The sequence below is a fragment of the Oryctolagus cuniculus genome, chromosome 10 (assembly GCF_051225735.1).
Source record: "Oryctolagus cuniculus isolate XC-2025 breed Fujian yellow rabbit chromosome 10, ASM5122573v1, whole genome shotgun sequence".
Lineage (NCBI taxonomy): Eukaryota > Metazoa > Chordata > Mammalia > Lagomorpha > Leporidae > Oryctolagus > Oryctolagus cuniculus.
Window position 1 is genome coordinate 94,704,190 of NC_142876.1, and position 21,691 is coordinate 94,725,880.

At 42.5% G+C, this 21,691-nt stretch overlaps 1 pseudogene; it reads left to right on the plus strand.

The window, feature by feature from the left end:
• The first annotated feature begins 3,050 nt into the window (after window positions 1-3,050).
• Window positions 3,051-3,379, plus strand: LOC149124346 (signal recognition particle RNA; annotated as a pseudogene).
• Window positions 3,380-21,691: the final 18,312 nt, after the last annotated feature.

A 21,691-nucleotide genomic window follows, 5' to 3' on the forward strand; every position in this document is an offset into this window, starting at 1 on the left:
CTTAAATCCGATATAAAGACTAAAAACAGAATTTTATAAACTACCAAAGAAGCAGGCTAGGCAGAATTCATACAAACTCTAGATAGAGGCATCTTGGTCACCTTGGGCTGCTGTAGCAAAATACTAAAGATTGAGTGGCTTAACCAACAAAAATTTATTTTCTCACAATTGTGGAGGTTGCAATTCCAAAATCAAATTATTATTGGATGTGGTTTCTTCTAAGGCTTTTTCTCTTAGTTTGTAGATGGTGAACTTGTCCCTGTGTCCTCACATGACCTTACCTCTGTGTACATCTCTGCATCTCGTCCTCTTCTTACAGGAACACCTGGATTAGGGCCCCACCTTTATGATCTCATTTTAATTTAGCTACCTCTTTAAAGGTCCTGTGTACAAATGCAGTCAGATTAGGAGTTAGAGCTTCAACATATGCATTTAGGCAGGATACAATTCAGTCCACATTACAGACTTGATGAGGTGGCATGAATTCTGATCAGGATCAGGGGAATATTGGTCTGCAAGATGGTGCTGGGGCAGGGGCTGAATTTGTGAACCATCTGTCAGAATGTCAGGGAGGGAGCCCTGAAGCAGGGAAGTATTTGAAGAGATGACCTCAAAAAGCCTGTTCAAGTACAAGATTCCATGAATAATAGGTCAGAGAAATCTCCAGCTGGCAGAGATTTTTTTTTTTTTTTGGAAAGAGTGCTTGATAAACATTCTTAGCAATGTGGAATGAACTGGTGATGCTGCATGTATTCTCAATATGCAGAAGTGATTCCTTTTCTCCCTTTTACATATGTAGTGTAGTGTGTGTGTGTGTGTGTGTGTGTGTGTATATATATATAACTTCTGTCACTTTCTAGGATTTCTGTTATGGAGAAGATCAAAGGTTTTGTTTTCTCAGATTGGCACATTTTTACCTTCTTTTGAAGAGCATCCATTTTCAATGGGATCTAATTTTAAAGGTCTGGAAGCTTTGGAACACAAGACAAATGATGAGTGTGTAGCAACCTTGTATGGGGTTGTAATGAATACTAAAAACCTGTAGTAAGACAGATGACTCATCCTCCCAAAACGCTTCTTATTTCATTAAATATACAGAACAAAAATGTACACTATGCCTTTTTAATGGTAAACATTATATTTCTAAAGTAAAACACCCAGATGTTTTGGGCCATGCTGAGTCTCTCCAAGACGAGTCTATGGGAGCTGGACTCATGGGACCATATGCAGCCCTCAGATAACTTTTTCTGTGTCTTCCTTTATTCTAATTCCTACAGACACAGTCCTGTGGAATGTTTTTCTTTGGCCTTGAATTTCTCAAGATAGTGTGCATTAAAGTGAAAAGTCAATATCTGTAGTTCAAGGGCAAAAGAGAACATAAGGTACAGAAAAAATTAGAGTCTTGCAACCCAAGAAGGCTGCCCTGTTGTGCTGGCATATCAGGCCACAGCATTGGAGTAAGCCAATTCTTGTGGTGAAAGCCACAGGGAGGGAATTAAAGCAACTCCAAAACTCTTACTCAGCACCTGCTGTTATTCATGCAGAATCGGGGATACCAGTAAGACTCAAAGTGCTGACTCAGGGTCAGCCTACAATTCATATTATTAATAGAGAAATCCTTGAAAGGACTAAGTCCTAAGCACTGCAACACCTATAATGCGTTTGAGTGAGCACACCCAGATGCAATTTTTGCTGTGGGCAATGGAAAAGTGATTTATCCTATCAAGAACACAGCTGAATTAGAGAAAAATACTTCCACTTGCAAACTGTATCCAAGCTGTAGAGCGCTTTAGGGCAATGCCTTCCACCTGTGCTCCTGAGTAAAGTGCTTGCTTTCTCTCTAAGCCTCCCTCATTTTTCTTGTCTGTAAAATGGGGAGTAACTTGGAGGAATGAAGAATGCTTGCTTTGCAGGTGTCCTGAAGGGTCAGTGTCATAAGACACATGATATGCTTACTCTAGTGCCCTCCATACTACTCAATAAACATTAATGACAATTAAGAAGAATACAAGTTGCCTGGCTTCCATTCAGAAACACAGGTATTACCAGTTTCTCTAAAGTAACTAGGCATTACCCTTCACATTTAAACTTATGCCCATAAAGATTATTTTAAAAATGTAGAAATGTAGAGAGAAATAGAAAGTAAAAATGTTGAGGCCTTATTTAAGAAACAGAATAGGAAATTCTGCCCAGCATTCACAAAAAAAAAAATATCACTCTAGGATCTTCAAAGCAAGATCTAACATCATTCTATTGATGATAATTGTGGACACATTGGATAAAATACTGTGTTAAGGGCTTTGAAATATTTTATTTAATCCCCAAAATAACCATGTGAAACATTATATTATTCCTGTTTTACAGGTTAGGAAACAGAGGCTTTGGGGGATTAAATAAATTGCCAAAGACTCATTGCTAGTACAGTAGTAATCAATTGCTGTTGTTAAACCAAAATGATTGAAAACAAGGGTCCTCTGAAATAAAAGTGGCTGTTGTAGATGCTGATCAGGAAAAGGGCCAGGTCCTGGGACAAGTTTCTAAAACTACCAGCAATGAAGTTAGCAGTAGAAAAAATGTTCTTTAGAGGGTTGGGTGTTTGGCCTAGTGGCAGGCACACCCGCTTTCTATAACAGAGTGCCTGGATTGGAGGCCTGGCTCTACTCCAGATTCTAGCTTCCTGCTTGCTAATACACATCCTGGGATGCAGCAATGATGGCAAGAGTACTTGGGTTCCTGCCACCCACGTGGGAGATGTGAATGAAGTCCCAGGCTCCAGTTGTTGTGTGGATTTGGGGAGAAACCAGTGGACTGGAGATCTCTCTTTGTCTTTCTCTCTCAAATAAATTAAAAAATTTTTAAGTCTGCTATACTTAGAACTAAGAGTATTTTTACAAGGAAAACCTGGGGTTTTTCAGTATTTATACTGAGCCTATGCTGGCTATAGGTAAGAGGGACAGGATAATACGAAGGGCATGGAAAAGCTTTGGGATAGGAGGGAAGTACATGAGGAGAAGAAATGAAGAAATGTTGGTTGTGGATTGTATGGGGTTGCCTGGTGTGGTGGCGCGTGCCTGTAGTCCCAGCTACTTGGGAGGCTGAGGCCAGAGAATCACTTGCATCCAGGAGTTCTGGACTGTCGTGCACTATGCCGATCAGGTGTCCGCACTAAGTTCGGCATCAATATGGTGACCTCCCAGGAGCAGGGGACCACCAGGTTGCCTAAGGAGGGGTGAACCGGCCCAGGTCAGATTGTATGGGGTTAACAGTCTGGAAAGTTCACATATAAATAGGGCACAGTGGCTCTGGTAGTCAGCTGTGATGGGATATAAGTCAAGGTTTCAACTACATTCAGGAATGCTAAGTCTTTTGCTAGTTTCATACACAACTGTTAACTGACTTCTCTTATTTCTTCACCCTCCCATCCTCTGGACCCTATAATTAAATTTAGGGAATCTCAGAATTTTTCTGTGTAACAAACTGTCCCAACTCTTAGTGTTTTAAACCAATAAACATTTTCAGAGAACTAGGATGAGATGAGTGAGGTATAAGTTTTGAGTGAAAGTTTAAGGGGATGCCAAAAAACTCAGCAATGAAGAGAATATTTTAAAAAGTTAAAGTTAATGCAAAAACATGGTGAGCGAAGTGTCAACACTTTAAATAAACATGGATGAGAGTTACTGACTTTGCCTTTTGCCTCAGGCTCTAGTATATGGGTTGGCACAGCATTATTGGTGATCTTGGTTTGTTTCCTGTTTCCCAGTCTTTCAAGTAATCATATATTCTGTAAGCTTTACCTCCTAATCTCATATTTATTTATCTCCATCCCCAAAACTACTCTTCTAGTCCAAGTTATCTTTTTTCACTTGTGCTATTAGAATAATCCCTCCCAGTGTCTTCCCCACACATGCCCCAGGTTCCCCAGGAAGCAGACTGAGATGGAAATTTGCATGGACGAAAAATCTACCTAGAAGGCGAGTGAGGAATGCAGAATTAGGCAGGTGTAGAAGTAGAACTTTGGTGAAATCACAACAAAGGCTGATCTCAGTGGAAGCTGGGAGTTGTCTCACATTGCTGCAGCCAGAGTTTGGGTTTTTATACCAACACCCTCCTTCCTTCTCTTATATACACATAGACTTATCATTGGATGGCACTTCCCCAGGGAGGGCCATACCTTTAGACTAGGCAGCTCTCTTTAGACAAAGTAAATTTCCAGAGAGGAATCAGCTGAGCACTGTCAGTCATGCTTGCTAGGAGAAGCCATGGGATCAAGATCTCAGTCTTGAAGGGGATGGTAGTGGTGGTGGTGGAGTAACTAAATGGCTTATCACAGTGTCCACCGTCCTCTTTAATCTGTCTCCTCCCTTCAGCTGTTGGGAAAGCTGAGAGCTGCTCATTCCTGAGCTACAACTCTATCATTTTCAGTCTAGAATGTTCTCCAACTCTGTTCTTTGCCTTCTCAATGTTATTCACTCTTCAGCCTAAATGACCTTTCTTACAGAGCTCTTGAATGATTCCAGTTGTTTTGTCTGACTCATATCAAAGTATGTAAAACACAGTAGCTAAAAACAGTAAGTAGGAATTGATTATTTCTCATGGTTCTGTTGATTGGCCAAATTATTCTTCTGGTCTCGCCTGGCTCAACTATGTAATTGCAGTCAACTGGTGGGTCAACTGGGTCAGGCTGGGTTGAACTAGGAAATGAATTTTCTCTCTTCCTTCTTGTCTTTCTCCACATGGTCTTTCCTTCCAGCTTCTTGGTAATGAGAATGGAAGCTGAAGGCCTCTTGGTGCTGAGGATCTGCAACATGCATAACCTCACTTCTGCCACATTCTGTTGATAAAAGCACAAGGACAACCTAGATACCTGGGGTAGGAGAATAGACTCTGTCTCTTGGTAGGAAGAACTACAAAGACTTTGTAGTAATATTCAACCTATCAGACTGATCTAAACTAAGTAGCTATGCTAGTATCTTCCTAACCACGCTTTATTCTTCATTTTTAGTTATTCGTATCACAATTTGCAGTAATTCTTGTATTTAATTTGTTTTCCACTATACTGGGACTCTGAGAGCATAGACATCATGTCAGTATTTCTACACTTGTCCCAACTGCCCAGCTCAGAGTGTTACAAATAGTTGGTGCTCAGTGAATATTAGTTGGATAAATGAATAGATGAATGAATTCAAGTTTCTTCTCGTATCTAACATGCTATGACTGCTGTGGATCTATTATAGAACCGTACCTGCAAAGGAGATTTGATTTGCTAAAGTACCTTGGGAATCTATGAGAGAGGTCTATCATGCTGTTTCTCTTCAGGACAGTCTCATGGGACTAGCATTTCATGGAATATACTTTTTTTTTTAATTTGTTTGACAGGTAGAGTTATAGACAGTGAGGAAGAGAGACGGAGAGAAAGGGCTTCCTTCCATTGGTTCACTCCCAAGATGGCCACTATGACCGGCGCTGCGATGATCCGAAGTCAGGAGCCAGGTGCTTCCTCCTGGTCTCCCATGTGGGAGCAGAGGCCCAAGCACTTGGGCCATCCTCCACTGCCCTCCTGGGCCACAACAGAGAGCTGGACTGAAAGAGGAGCAACCAGGACTAGAACCGGCACCCATATGGGATGCTGGCGCCGCAGGCGGAGGATTAACCAAGTGAGCCACGGCGCCAGCCCCATCATGGACTATACTTTGACTCTTGGGGGAAAACTGTTCTCAGTTGGAAGCAGACAGTGTAAACTGACAACAACAACAACAAAAAAGTAAATCACCCTAGTTGTGGATGTTTGGCTTATCTAGTTAAGACACCTGCATCCCATTGCTAAATGCCTGCATTTGAGTCCTGGTTCTTTTCCTAATTCTAACTTCCTGCTGATATGGAAAAGCTTAGATATATAGTTTTAAATTCATGAGCTGGAAGCCGCCCCTCCTTTGTTCTGTGTTGCCATGTTCACCTACTTGTCAATCAGGGGACCCCTACCCTGGAAATACTTCCTCTTACCTGGGACATGGGGATGGTAACATGTAAACACTTCTGTTTTTCTTTCTTTTTTTTTTTTTTTAAAGATTTATTTGTTTAGTCATTTGAAAGTCAGAGTTACACAGAGAAAGGAGAGACAGAGAGAGAGACAGAGAGAGAGAGAGGGAGGTGAGGTCTTCCATCCAATGGTTCACTTCCCAATTGGCCACAATGGCTGGAGCTGTGCCGATCCGAAGCCAGGAGCCAGGAGCCAGGAACTTCTTCTGGGTCTCCCATTTGGGTGCAGGGGCCCAAGGACTTGGGCCATCTTCTACTGCTATCCCAGGTCATAGCAAAGAGCTGGATTGGAAGTGGAGCAGCCAAGTCTCGAACCGTCACCTATATGGGATGCCAGCACTTCAGGCCAGGGCATTAACCCGTTGCGCCACAGCGCCGGCCCCACACTCCGTTTTCCTAAGCTCGTAAAAAAAGCTGGAGAGAATGGAAGTGGGTTCTCCTTCCTCATCGTGGACTCAGGATGAGCAGAGCAGGGTATGGTAATTCCCTTTCCCTGGCCATTCTCCCTAAATACAGACCTAATGTACCTGTGTATTTTACTCACTTTGTAAATAAAGTTTATCACACTCCATGCCATGTTTGTGCCTGTACTTAGAATTCTTCTTGCTAGAGTCTGGAAAATTAATTTAGGCCCAGCCTAGCCCACAGCACTGCTAATATATACCCTGGGAGGCAGCAGGTGATGCCTCAAGTAATTGGGGTTCCTGTCACCCATGTGGGAGACCTGAACTGAGTTCCTGGCTCCCAGTTTCAGCCTGACCCAGCCTCAGTCATTGTGGGCATTTGAAGAGTGAACCATCAAATGAGCGAGCTAGCTCTCTGTCTCTGTCTCTTTCTCAAATAAATGAATAAATAATACAAAACTTACAATGGAGAAGTATTCACTAAAAATATATATATTTTTTAGATAATTCAGGCCTCAGAGAACTTTTAGGTCTAGGTCTGTGTTGTGTGCTGCTTGGGGGAAACACTCTTCAGTTTGCTGCTAGAACCTTATCCCAGTGTTATTTTTAAAGTTACATTACTTCTAAACACAATCTGGGTTTTCTCAGGGTAGGTGTTAACCTAGCTGTTAAGGTATCAGTTAAGATGCCTGACTTCTATATCAGATGCAATACCTAGCTCTGGCTTCTTACTCCAGTTTCCTGCCAATGCAGACCCTGGGAGGCAGCAGTAATCGCTTAGGTGATTGGGTTCCTGCCACCATGTAGGGAACCTGGATTGGGTTTCTTACTCCTGGCTTTATTCCTGGAGCCCTGGCTGTTGCAGGCATTTGGGGAAAGAACCTGCAGATGTGAGTAAGCTCTCCTTCTCTCTTTCTTTCTGTCTTCCATATATATATTTTTTTTTCTTTATTTTCTGTTATTATCTCCAGTGTATGAGCAAAGCAAGGCTCAGAGGAACGAAGAACTTGCCTCAGGTCACAGAGATAATGGGTGTGAAACTGGAATCTCAAACCTGTATAAATTATGAGACTTGTATATGGCTACAGACAAGTCACCATTGACAGAGCATCTATGTGGGCCTGCAGGGCTTTTATTTGGCTTCTCAATAGATTTCAGTGAGCCCTGGAGATCCAGGACATTTCCAGTGGCATCAGTTCCTGGCGAGGAGCCAGCCAGTTCTAACTCTACAGCAGGGGTTCTGAGAAAGTGGGGATACTCCTGGGACTGCCTGTTATTGCCATTCCTCACCTTAAACAAGAAAGGCCATCACTCATGAGCACTTGGAGGCCATTTGGTGGATGCTCCAATATAATTTTCTGAAAGGAAGAAAAGCTGGCATCTCCTACAAAGTGCATTTGATTCCCTAGGCTGGTTTAGCAATTGAAAAAGAGCTAATAAATCACATCTTTCTGCCCCACTGTTGATGCTGTTCTGGCTTTCTGTTTATCAAGCAGAAGCAACCATCCTTGTGTAGCAACTCCATAACCCTTTCCACCAAGCAAAGTTACAAATTTTAGCCTTTAAGAAAAAACACCAAGAAAATACCTATCAATGGGAAATGTTATTATCATAGTAGAGACCACAAAATTATAATCTGAATCTAGAACATTTTTCTTATTACAGTATCTCTCCTATTTATTATCAGCGATTTCTTTATATTACTATGATATGCCAGCAGCTATGTTTGATTGTGTAACAAGAACTGCGTTGAATGCTTTATACATTGTATGATTGGATTCTCACAACACCAGGATGTGGTAGACTATCCCCATTTTACTGATGAGGAAATTGAGGCTTAGAAGTATTCTCTTGCTTCTAAGTCAGCCGGGTCAGCCAGTTTGTTTAACCACTCCATTGTGCTATATATTCAAATAGTGACAGGAAATACAGAAGTAATTAAATGTTCCTTGACATCACTTTCTCTAGTTTTCTTTTTAGCATGAAAATCTTAAGATAACGTGTGTTTTTTTTTCTTATAAAAGATTTACTTATTGATTTGAAAGGCAGAGTTACAGGGAGAAAGGGAGAGATAGAGAGAGGAGATAGAGATCTTACATCTGCTGGTTCACTCCTCAAATGGTCCCAACAGCCAGTTAAAATCCAAGAGCCTGGAACTGCATCCAGGTCCCATGTACATAGCAGGGGCCCAAGCACTTGGGCCTCCTGCTGCTGCTCTTCCTGGCACATTAGGGAGCTGGATAGGAAGTGGAGCAACTGGAACTTGAAAGGTTGTGCTGGTATGGAATGTAGACATCCCAAGTGACAGTCTAACCCCTCATCCCTAATGCCCACTCTTGAATTACTTTTAGAAATGCTTTTCCTTTCTCTAGGAGTCAGTTGGATGTGCTGATGATTCATAATCACTTGATTTGTGCAGAGTTACTTTGTGGGATATAGTTCTTCATCTTGCAAATGGGGAATTCTATGTCCCACATCCCAGAACTGTAGTGAGTGTTAAAAGAGGAAATGCATGTTTGTGAAGTTCTTGCCTCAGTGTCTGGCACATAGCAAGTGTTCAATGAGTTGATGCCTGATTCTGTTATTATGGGAGTCCTAGATCTGTTACTATGAGAGTTCTTGAAGTTCAACTCACCTTCATTTATTTCAGGCTCATATCACACCTACTTCCCAAAAGAGTTTTGAGTTAGGGACCCTAAGTCAGTCTCTGTACCAGCATGGTTGGCTGTGAATCTGTTGAAGAGTTTGGAGGTTACAATTCTAGTTCCAGCCATGTAAACTAGGTAAACTCTGAACCTCAGTTTCCTTATATATCAATTGGAGATAACTCCAGTACTCAGTTTCTCAAAGGGTTGTTAGGAGGATGAAATTCATCAATGAAATGGAAAATGAAAATGTGAAAATGGGCTACCTGCAGTCTTTACTATCTACTTACACTGGGCCTGTAAATGCTGCAAAGACTATGTTCTGAGCAAGAAACAGTTTCAGACCATGGTGAAATCCAGTGACAGAATAAAGTCTTAACCGTTTTCTTTTGGATCTTCTAGTGCAGACAGCCAGTGTGAAAGGGTCAGCCATTCTGTTTTCTACTTCTTCTAATGAACTCCCTGTAGTACAGTTACTTCCCTTAGGTCAAAAGGCAAGTCTTAAAGGCAGAGGCCAATAAGAATTCTCAGTGTCCCCTCTGGCTTAGTTATGTCATGGAAGTAATTCAGCCCCTTAGGTTAACACTGCGAATAGGGCTATTTTTAATTACGCACTTTCTCAAATTAATGCATCAGAACTAGGAAGAAGCATGTACTAGGGTACTTTAAAAAGTTTGTGAAAAGTGGAATTAAAAGATAGGTTTATTTGGGTGCACAAGAATTTTGAAATGCATGTATAGTTTTTCCTTAACATACATCTTCCATGACCTTTCTTGAAGTACCCTTCTCTATACTGAATAATCAACAATTATTGTTGATAACCTAGATAAAGTTTCCACTACTTGAAAGTTGAGGTTCATTTGTCATTTTGGTTTTTGAAGCTGGTCTTCTAGAAGAAATGTGTTCTTTAACCTTTGTTACCAGCAGAGATTACATCTGCTCCCCACCCCCTGCCTTTATGTGTTCTGCAGCATTTGCTTTGACCGACTGCCAGCTGCCTTTTCTCCTACAAAGTGGATTGAATGGCCAAGACTACTTGGGCACTGCTGTTGACAATTAAAATTGGAACACCCAACCATAGCCCACTCTGAGTAGGTTGACACAAATATATATCCTGTGGCTATGTGGGCAGCACCTTCTGAAGAGACAGCTGCTTATATGAAAGCTGGGTGAGCATTCTGGAGCTGACTTTAACGTGTAAGATAGTGGGAGGCTCAGCCGTCTAGCAGTTGGTCAAGAGCTTGGATTTGGGAGGCAGAGGACCCAGTGAAAGTCTGAGCTTAGCAGCTATGTGGGCTTGGGCAAGTCACCTCAGGTGAACGTGGCTTTTCTTTTAGAGTGTGGTTTGAGTGGTGGCTGTTTCAGAGGGTTGCTCTGAAGGTACAGTGAGTTCAAACCCATCAAGCACTTAGATTAGTGCCTGATAGGCAGTAGGCGCTCAGCAAATATCAGCTCTTATTATTATTACTATCATTAATTTAGTATTGATTTATCTGAAAGACAGTGACAGAGAGAGAAAAAGAGAGACAGAGAGATCTTCCATCTGCTAATGGCTGCAACTGCCAGGGTTGAGCCAGGTTGGAGCCAGGAGCCCAGAGCTCCATCCGTGTCTCACATTGGGTGGCAGGAGTCCAAGCACTTGGGCCATCTTTTACTGCCTTCCCAGGCACATTAGCAGGAAGCTGGATTAGAAGAGCAGCTGGTACTTGAACCGATACTCTGATATGGGATGCCAGTGTTGTAAGCAGTGGCTTATCCTTCTGGACCATAACACTGGTCCCAGATCTTATTAATTTTGATGCATGAAAAATGCTAGGTACAACTATGTATATGTACATGTATATGGATATGCATATATGTATATTTATATTTAAGATAAACTTACTTATCTTTTAAATCTACTTTTTCACGAGCTGTTTGAATTTTATTTATTTTTTATTTGATTTGAAGTAGAGACAGAGGGATAGAAAGAACGAGACAGAGGCAGAGAAAGATTTTTTATCCACTAGTCCAGTCCCCAAATGCACATAACAGCCTGGCTTGGACCAGGCCATTGCTAGGATCCTGGAACCCAAACCAGGTGTCTCATGTGGGAGGGAGGCAGCGATGCAAGTACTAGAGTCATTACCTGCTACTTCCTGGGGGGTTTGTTGGCAGGAAGCTGGAAGTGGAAGCAGAGCTAGGACTGAAACCCAGGTACTCTGAAAGGGGATGTGAGTGTCCCAAGGGGTGCCTTAACTGCTACAACAAATGTCTGCCACACAAATATGTATATTAAGGGTGGCTGCTATTAGTATATATATTGTTAGTGCTGTCCCTTGTCATTTGAATCAGTCCTGCTTTAGCTCCCATCCTACAGACTCTTACCCAATGGAAATTGCTCCATTGCTTTTGGCTTTGGAGGCTCTGTCATCACAGAACTCAGGTGTGACTTCCTGGGGGAAGTAGGTGGGAACCATTTCTAGCATTTGAAACAGACTCCAAGCTGTTCTTACCCATCTCACTTTACCCAAGACTGCTGTAACCCTCTTTGTCTCCTTCTCAACTTTCTTCCCCATCGATCCACCACAAGCTGTTCTAAAAATCTTGATTTTTTTAGGTGCAATTCATTCTTCCTTCTGCCACAAGATTGACTTGCCACGAGAGATCAATCAAGGATAACAGGTGTCCTTCTCTCTCAGCTTTGATCAGTATCTGGATCAATGTTTAACTAGAGCTTCTCAACCCTGGTTACACATTAGATTTGTCTGGTGGAAGGCTTCTAAAACATATAGGTGCCAACTGTTGACAATTAAATTGATCCATAGGAGTAGCCCTGAGTATCTCCATAGCTAACATTTTCAAATACTAACTTTGTGTCATGCCCTATGTTAGGGCTTTCTTTGAGTGAGCTTATAGAATTCTCATAACCAGTATAGGAGGAGTTATTCCCTCCACTTTACCTGGCAGCTAGCTATGCTGCCCAGGGTCACCTGGCTGAGTTAGAGGTGGAGCCTATGTGGAATGTGTGGGGCTCTCTTAGTCTCCAAGGACATGTTCTCCTGAATCGCCAAGCTATTCCCCCTCAGATCCATTTCAAATATGACTCAGTATTTGAGCTTCCCTGATAGTCTCATACTTTGCTGTTGGAAAGGGCCTCTAGGCCCTCTGATTTTACTGAGTGCCTGATTTCAGCTCTCAGGTCAGAGAGGGAAGTAGTGTTGAGACTATACCCACCATTTTCACACCCTCATCTATGCATCACCTGCCATCATCCTGAGGTGAGGCAAGTGTTAGTCATGTTCCCAGAGACCCAGGACACAGTGGGCATTTATTCCAGTTAGAAGCAATTAAAAAATTATTCCTTATCGTGTGAGTATTTCCTTGCCCAAATAAGACTGGTTTTCGGTTTTGACAAAACAGACAAAGCATTTGACTTTACCATCTCTTCTTGTCTTATATTAAAAATGAGGATTGATTTGCAGGTTTAGTCCATAATTAAATTGGTTTTATTTAAACACTTTTTAAAGAGGTTTATCTGTTTATTTGAAAGCAGTTACAGAGACGGGGGTGGGAGCAGGGAAACAGGGAGAGGGAGAGAAAAAGAAGTCTTTCATCTGCTGGTTCTCTTCCCAAATTGCTGCAGTAGCTATTTGCAATAGTTTCAGGCCAAAGCCAGAAGCCTGGAACTCTATCTGGGTTGCCCATATAGGTGGTAGGGGCCCAAGCACATGGGCCATCCTCTGCTGCTTTCCCAGGTACATTAGCAGAGAGCTGGAAATGAAGTGGAGCAGCTGAGAATCAAACTGACATCCATATGGAATGCCAGCATTACAGTCAGCAGCCTAATCCACCATGGCACAATGCTAGCCCATGGTCAAGGCATTTGACAAAGTATCTGTGGCATCCATGGAGACAAGACAGCAAATGTAAACTGGGTGAAGGTAGTCTTGGGTCCCTTGAGAGCATGAATGGGATGTTTTCTTTATGTATGTTATATAGCTCAGGGCTTAGTGTAAAGTAAACATTCAGAAAATATTTGTTGAATGAATGTGGAATGAAGTCATGGCTATTTAAACAATTGTGTCCAGAAATGGTTGTTCACTGGCTTAGTGTTAGACTGGAAGTAAATTTGTCATGGAGGGTTGCAGAACCTTTTTCCAAGTCTTTTTTTTATGAGTAATATAAATAGGAGGAGTCTGGGATAGAGGGAAGATCTAACACTGAAATACTAGATTTCTAGGCTATTAAAATCTAATGGATAAAATTTAGAAACCATGAATGTAACATCCTATATTTGCTTTTAAAAAATCCATTGCATGGTATAACAATAGCTGAGAAAGACACATAGCCTTAAACTCCACATTTCATTTTTAGGAACATGTCCCGAAGAAATGATCATTTACAGGTGTAGAGGTTTTCCTACAAGGCATTCATCAAAAGGTTGTTTAAATTAGATAAAAGTTGAGACAGACCAAATGTCTAATAAGAGAAGTGCAGCAGATATTGCCAATTGCTTACCCAATATGCATTCTCCCGTATTCTTTATTAATAAAGCCTGAATTTTAATCAAAATAGAAAATACTGAATAAAAGAGACCATATTTCACAGCTTCCCTTGCAGCTAGAGGAGAGACTATTGAGCCAATAAGATGCAAATGGAAGTTATTAGAAATTTACTTGGCTATAAATTAAAAATGGAAAGAGACACACTAGATACTGATGGTGGTTTATTTTTGGATGATAGGATCAAGAAAGATTTTTCTTGTTTCTGCTTTTCAAGATTTGCAAATTTGCTGTATTGGACATACGCTGCTTTTGTAACTGGAACACAAGCACAACAGAATTTATTGTTAGAAGAGTTTCAGTGAAACTTAAGTCAATAGACTAATGGGACTGCTAACACAGTTGAAATTGTTTGTTTACATATGTGGAATTTTAGGGGGCAGACATGGTAAAACCATGCCTCTTGTGTGCTGGCACAGAACAGGATGCCCTTCGTATGTTACCCACAATAGCTCCCTATGATAGCTCAATGAACATTATCATCTCGTGCAGAACCTGAATCAATTCTGGGATTCCCCTGTGACACTGACCACTTAGATATCACTTTTTCTTGTAGAAGAAATGGCTGAAGAAGCGGGGGCCCTAGTCAAGAAAAGGCTGAATGGGTTGATTATCTTCTGATATTAGGTGGTTGCTGTGTGAAATAAGGGATAAGAAGTGTTCCCATCTCCGTTTCCATGAGTCAGATGTGGCGCTGTGTGCTTGACATACACATGCCTTTTCATCTTAGAAACAGGTTAAAATAAGTGTCCATCTTAGGAAACGGAGGCCCAATGGGGTGAAACAATTTGCCCAAGATCACACAGTTAGTCAAACTCAGGCAAGAAGTTTTCTTACCCCAGAACTGAAACTGTTAACCTTAGTGCATCCAACAGGGGGCGGAAAGGTTTTGATGGGTAGAATAAGAGTCAAACACATTTTGGTCTTCATACAGGAAGACAGTACCTGATCTTTTGAACCGTTCAGTATAGAATAGACTGCCTTGTTGTGTGAGTGGGTTCTGTCTCATAGAAGGGATACAAGCAGAGGCTAGCTGGCTCTGGAAGGGGACTGTCTCAGAAATTTCCTCCTGTCATTGTTGTGCTGAAGTCCAGTGTAAGTGCTGTGAGAAGGTGAGCTGCATCAGCAGCAGCCCCCTGGTACCCTCTGGCTTTTGTCTGGAACCGCTGCATTCAGGTGTGACTATGGAGACCAGGTACAGCTCTCTACCTTCTTTTACATAAGGCTCTTTCAATCCCTTTTTGGGATATTTATTATACCATTACAGTGGACCTGGCACTGGGGTCAACACAGGAAAATGGTCCTACTCCTGGTGAAACTGGAGCATGCAGGTGTGCGGGTGAGGTAGCAATGAGTCCAAGAGTCAAACAGTAATTCCAGTATAATCCTGAAAAGAGCTGTGAGGCCGGCGCAGTGGCTCACTAGGCTAATCCTCCGCCTGCAACGCCGGCACCCTGGGTTCTAGTCCCGGTTGGGGCGCTGGATTCTGTCCCGGTTGCTTCTCTTCCAGTCCAGCTCTCTGCTGTAGCCCGGGAGTGCAGTGGAGGATGGCCCAAGTCCTTGGGCCCTGCACCCCATGGGAGACCAGGAGGAAGCACCTGGCTCCTGGCTTCGGATCGGTGCAGCACACTGGCCGTAGCAGCCATTTGGAGGGTGAACCAACAGAAGGAAGACCTTTCTTTCTGTCTCTTTCTCTCACTGTCTATAGCTCTCTGTCTCTCTCTCTCACTGTCTAACTCTGCCTGGCACAAAAAAAAAAAAAAAAAAGGAAAAGAAAAGAGCTGAGAGCTGTGAAAGAGAAGGCATTGAGCAATGAGATCTGGTACATGGGTATCTTACAGAGGGTTCAGGGCGAGCTTCCAGAGGAAATGGTCCCTGAGATGAGACTGAAAAGTGACTAGAAGTCAGCTAGGACAAAGGTTGCTAAGCAAGGGAAATAACAAGCAGGAGCCCATTTCTTGGAAGGTAGTAAACCAGATCCAAAGCCAGGGTGCAGTTCTCTTGTGGATTTTTCCAGGAATAATTAGTCTGAATTCCTGAGGCCTAAAAACCACTAGGAGAAAGGCCCTGGGATTCTAATTCACAAACTACTTGTTTTAAGCATCTAGGAAATTTTCTTTTCTGTACCTGTTTTTACTTTGTAGAACATAATCCAGGATGAGCATGAGGGCTATGGGTGCTATAGTCAAGTGTGAACCCCTCTGTAGCCCTGAAACACCTGCTAGGAAACCCCCAGACATGCAGCGTATGTTTGACATGTCCTGAGAAGGGCAAATGCCATTCTAAACAACATCTGACATGCATCATGCTCCAATAAGCTTGCTGTGGAACAAGGTCATAGAAAGAATGAATTTTGATCTTTACTCACAGTATAATTTTTTCTCTTAAAGCAAAACTCAACATTTAAAAAGTCAGGCGTCCTTTTCTTATTTTTAGGACTGTTTTGCCTTCCAAATGTTTCCTGGCTAGCACCCAGTTTTTTTTGTGTGTGTTCCTGAAACTTTAGAAAGAACAGTTTCTGAAAGTCACATTGGCAGTTGAGAAGCCTGGAAAGTGGAAACAGAATATAGCCCCGAAAAGGGAATTTGCTGTATATTACAAATAAAGTGATTTATTGAGCATTTACTATGAGCCAGCAAAGTCATAAGAACTTCCCATGCAATTTCTTCTTTAATCCTCTCAAGTATCTCTAAGGCAGGTATTATTAATCATCCCTCTTCTTATTTTCTAATGAGAAATCAGGCTTAGAGGTGTGAAGTAAATTGCCCAAGACCATATAGCTTATTAGTAGAGGAATTGGCTCTTGGCTCCCCTACTATGTGACCACAAAATCCAAGTCTAAACTTTCTTACAGCTGTTTCATATTTTGGAAACTGCAGAAACATTGAGTATCAGGTGTTTAGGCAGATTCACACTTGGTATCCATTGTACTTACAGTTCTAGTATCAACACGTATGATGTAGCCACCTCTCAACTTCATTCAAAACATTCAAGCAGGTTGAAATATCCTCTCAATGAGTGGATAAGGGGCTGGTGTTGTAAAGCAGGCTAAGCAGCCGCGTGTAACACAGGCATCCCATATTGGGCTGCCAGTTCAAGTCTTGACAGGCCCACTTCTGACCCAGGTATCTGTTAATTTGCCTGTGAAAGCACTGGAAGATGGCACAAGTGACTGTGCCCCTGCTACTCCCATGCAGTTTCTGGTTTCTAGCTTCAGCCTGGTCCAGACCTCTCTGTTGGCGGCTGTTTTGTGGTAAACCAGCAGATGGAAGATCTCTCCCTTCTGCCTCTCCCTCTCTTAGTCACTCTACCTTTCAAATAAATAAATAAATCTTGAAAACAAAACTAGAAGGCCAGTGCCATGGCTCACTAGGCTAATCTTCTGCCTGAAGCGCTGGCTCACCGGGTTCTAGTCCTGGTTGGGGCGCCGGATTCTGTCCTGGTTGCCCCTCTTCCAGTCCAGCTCTCTGCTGTGGCCCAGGAGTGCAGTGGAGGATGGCCCAAGTGCTTGGGCCCTGCTCCCACATGGGAGACCAGGAGGAAGCACCTGGCTCCTGGCTTCGGATCAGCACAGTGCGCCGGCCACAGCACACTGGCCACAGCGGCCATTGGAGGGTGAATCAACGGTAAAGGAAGACCTTTCTTTCTGTCTGTCTCTCTCTCTCACTGTCCACTCTGCTTGTAAAAAAAATAGAAGCATGGATAAGTCCAAAGTTACTATTTGGTGTGTGGTAGGGAAACCAGGGTGTATAAGGCCTAGTCATCGGCACTCGTGATAATGAATTCTGAAAATTACTCTTAAAAGATATAATGAGGGCCGGCGCCGTGGCTCAATAGGCTAATCCTCCACCTTGCGGCGCCGGCACACCGGGTTCTAGTCCCGGTCGGGGCGCCGGATTCTGTCCTGGTTGCCCCTCTTCCAGGCCAGCTCTCTGCTATGGCCAGGGAGTGCAGTGGAGGATGGCCCAGGTGCTTGGGCCCTGCACCCCATGGGAGACCAGGAAAAGCACCTGGATCCTGGCTCCTGCCATCGGATCAGCGCGGTGCGCCGGCTGCAGCGGCGGCCATTGGAGGGTGAACCAACGACAAAGGAAGACCTTTCTCTCTCTGTCTCTCTCTCTCACTGTCCACTCTGCCTGTCAAAAAAAAAAAAAAAAAAGATATAATGAGTACTGCCTGGTGATTGGGAATTAAGCACTACTTCATGTTTCCATGAACTTACACCTAAGGGTAAAGCTAAAAACTTGCCATTTGACTCCAAATTCCATTAAATTGACAGGTACTAGTGCCATCTTACTAGTTAAAGTGATCATTTTAAGTGCATAACTGATCATAAAGATAGGAATAAGTGTCAAAGGGATCACATGAATCAGATCAAGTGTCTGCTAATAACAATAGATAGAATTAAAAAGGAGAGAATGGTTCAACATGGGAAGCAAGACGTACCGCCAACTCAGAATGACAAACGTCTTAAAGAGCACTCTGGCCTCATAATCAGCCCTTAAGGCCTTTGGATCTGGCTAAAAATCCCATGAGAGAATTTCAGGCATGGAAAGCCAATTGTGGCAAAAAATGGCCTACATGAAAGATCTCTGTGAGTGAGATCCCAGTGGAAATAAAGGGTTATCAAAAAAGGATGTACTTTTCTCTGAAGGGAGGAGAGAACTTCACTTTGATTATGGCCCTATCTAAATACAGATGGAGTTTGTGGACTCAAAAGGCTTCCATAGCCTTGGCAGCTCTTGACAAGAGCCTCGGGTGATCAGTGACATCATAAATATGAGTGTCAATTGTTAAATCAATAACAGAAGTCACTGTGCACGTGTTCCCCATGAAGAACCTCGGTCCTTAATGAGTTGTACTATGAAAATGAATGGTAAAACTTGTCTTCAAACAGTAAGTACTTTATACTTTGTGTGTCTGTGTGGGTGCAAACTGTTGTAATCTTTACTTAGTATAAAATTGATGTTTTGTATATAAAGATAATTAAAAATGAATCTTAATGAAGAATGGGATTGGGGAGGAAGTAGGAGGTGGGATGAGAGTGGAGCTAGGAGGGCAGGTATCAGGGGGAAGAACTGCTATATTCCAAAAGCTGTACCTATGAAATTTATATTTATTAAATAAAAGCTTTCTAAAAAAATAGAAATAAGTGCTACTTGAACTTCATCAATGCTGGTCTCTCATTTACATAATAATCATCTCTCCTAATGTGACAGCAGCTCTTCAAGCTGAATTTAATTTTCTGTGTTCAGCGCTTTAAAAAAATTTTTTTTTTTAATTTGAAAGGTAGAATTACAGAGAGAGAGAGAGAGAGAGGAAGAGACAGAGAAATCTTCATTTGCCAGTTCACTGCCCAAATGGCTATAACTACCAGGGCTGGGCCAGGCCAAAACCAGGAGCCAGGAGCTTCATCTGGGTCTCCCACATAGCAGTGGACTAAGCACTCAGGCCATCTTTTGCTGCTTTCCCATGCACATTAACAGAGAGTTAGATTGGAAGTGGAGCTGCCAAGGCTCAAACTGGAGCCCCTATGGGACTCACAGGCGGCATCTTATACCTGTTATGCTACAACACTGTCTCCTGTGTTTAGTACTACTTCTTATTTTTTTAAGATTTATTTATTTATTTGAAAGTCAGAGTTACACAGCGAGAGAAGGAGAGGCCAGAGAGATCTTCCATTCGCTTGTTCACTTCCCAGTTGGCTGCAATGGCTGGAGCTGTGCCAATCTGAAGCCAGGAGCCAGGAGCTTCTTCTGGATCTTCCACATGGGTACAGGGGCCCAAGGACTTGGGCCAACTTCTACTGCTTTCCCAGGCCATAGCAGGGAACTGGATCGGAAGTGAAGCAGCTGGGACTTGAACTGGCTCCTACATGGGATGCTGGCACTGCAGGTGGCGGCTTTACCCACTATGCCACAGCACCAGCCCATGTTTAGGACTTTGAGAACTTTTTTTTTGTGCTTGGCTCTAGAAGTTCCCATTCAGCCACAGCATGAACTATTATTAAACCATTGAAAAGGAAGAAGGCGATGTGCGTTGACTTGGAAATTGTCCATGTTGTATATGGTTTTAACTGAAAAAAATCAAGTTACAGCATGGTCTGTATGTTGTTTGACTGCAAGTTACAGACAACCTGGGAAATAACTTGAATGTGTAGTGGAACTTACTATGACTCTGCCAAAGTCTTGGGAACTGGAATGGTACTGGAGTAATTCAGAGAATTGATGAAGAGATGTGCAAAAGAGCATTGGGAGCGATGGGAGCTTTAGGTTCCTTGGTATTGAAATCAGGGACATGAATGTTCTCAGGGCTGAGACTCTCTGTCTCTTTTCTATGTCTCACTGTTTGCAGACTTACTGTGAGTACAGAGTCATGGATGCTGGCAGCCCTCTTAAAACATTGCAAGAGCTCTTTGCCTAGAGAAGAGTTCCAGGAGCTGAGATATCCCTGGAAGGGATTTTGATGGGCCTTGCTGTGGTCATGTTTAGCCTTGGAAAAATCACTATGGCCAAAGAAGAGAAGGGGGCATGGCAACTTGTGAAACCAGAAGGAAAATTTTAAAGCTACAAGGAGAAATAAGGAATATTGAAAGGCAAAACCCCTAATTGGACCCAATTTAAAAGTACATAAACATTCAGGGGGGAGCATTGGTGTAGAGGTTGAGACACCAGTTGGGTTGCCCACATCCCATGCTGGAGTGCCTGTGCTTGATTCTGGCTCCAGCTCCTGATTCCAGCTGCCCTGGAATGTAGATCCTGGGAAGTAATAAATGATGGCTCAAGTAGTTGGTCACTGCCACCCATGTGGGAGACCCAGACTGAGTTCCCAGGTGGCTGCTTTGATCTGGTCTTGTCCTGGCTGTCGTGGGCATCTGGGGAGTGAACCAGCAAATCGGAACTCTCTCTCTTTCTCTCTCTGTCCTCCCCAAGCCCCCCACAACACACACACACACACACAAACAAATTCCAAGGAAATATACACCAGGCTGTTAAAAATGATCAGTTATTACAGAGCATAGATTTTTTACATATTTTTCCTAGTTTTATAAGCTAAAAAAATGTTAAGATTTTTATTAAAAGGTTAGGTAAGAAATGGCCTAACCCGATAAGCTCTTTGTTTGTTCAGCTGATAATATATCTCATTAATCAAACCCAGGAACAATCATTCTAAAACTGTTGCCAATTTGGTACATATTTTTGCCATTTAAAATAACTTGTTTTCTTCCATTATTCCCCTCCAAGCAAATGAGTTCCCTCTCATTTAATTGTGTAGTTAAGGCTATTGTTTAGAAAAGAACTCTGTTTCTCAGAAACTGATCCAAAACCTGTTTGAAGAAATGGATAAATTTTTGGCAACAAAAGTTATGAAGCCTTCTACTGTCTATAACAATTGCTTAGTGCTAGAACATTCAGTATCTGAGTCATACTTGGAGGGGGTAGCCCATGTACCTAATGCTTGCAAGGAAAACCAGAGTTCAATCTTCTTTTCTGCGTCTATGCCCCCTCTACCTTTATCTGACATTGGCTCCTGTCCTGAGGCAGGCTGACTAATTGGTCCTTTACTTACATCTTTGTGGTACAACTGCGGATTCCACTCTTTAAATTACATTAACAATGTTCCTATTCCTAAAAAAAATGGCTCATACTGAGTACTCAGAGTGTTTATTTGTACATTTATCTCATTAGATTTCTAAATACACAGATTAAAGCAGCCATGTTGTAGACCTTGGGCCCATGGGTAACTGGAGTAACAAGTCCATTTTGGTTCCAAGAGATGTTTCTAGATGGATCATCACCCTCTTTAACACAAGAATTGGGCAGGTGTTTTTCTCTTGCCCAGAGAGACTCCAGGCTGTAAATGTAATAGAAGAATGCACGCATTCTCAGCAACACTGGAGCATCAGCACCAGGAAGTTCTTTGGAACCTCAGGGATGTAAAATTCTTTTTTTTTTTTAGATTTATTTATTTATTTGAAAGTCACAGTTACACAAAGAAGGAGAGGGAGAGGGAGAGGGAGAGGGAAAAAGAAAGAGAGGGAGAGAGTCTTCCATTCTCTGTT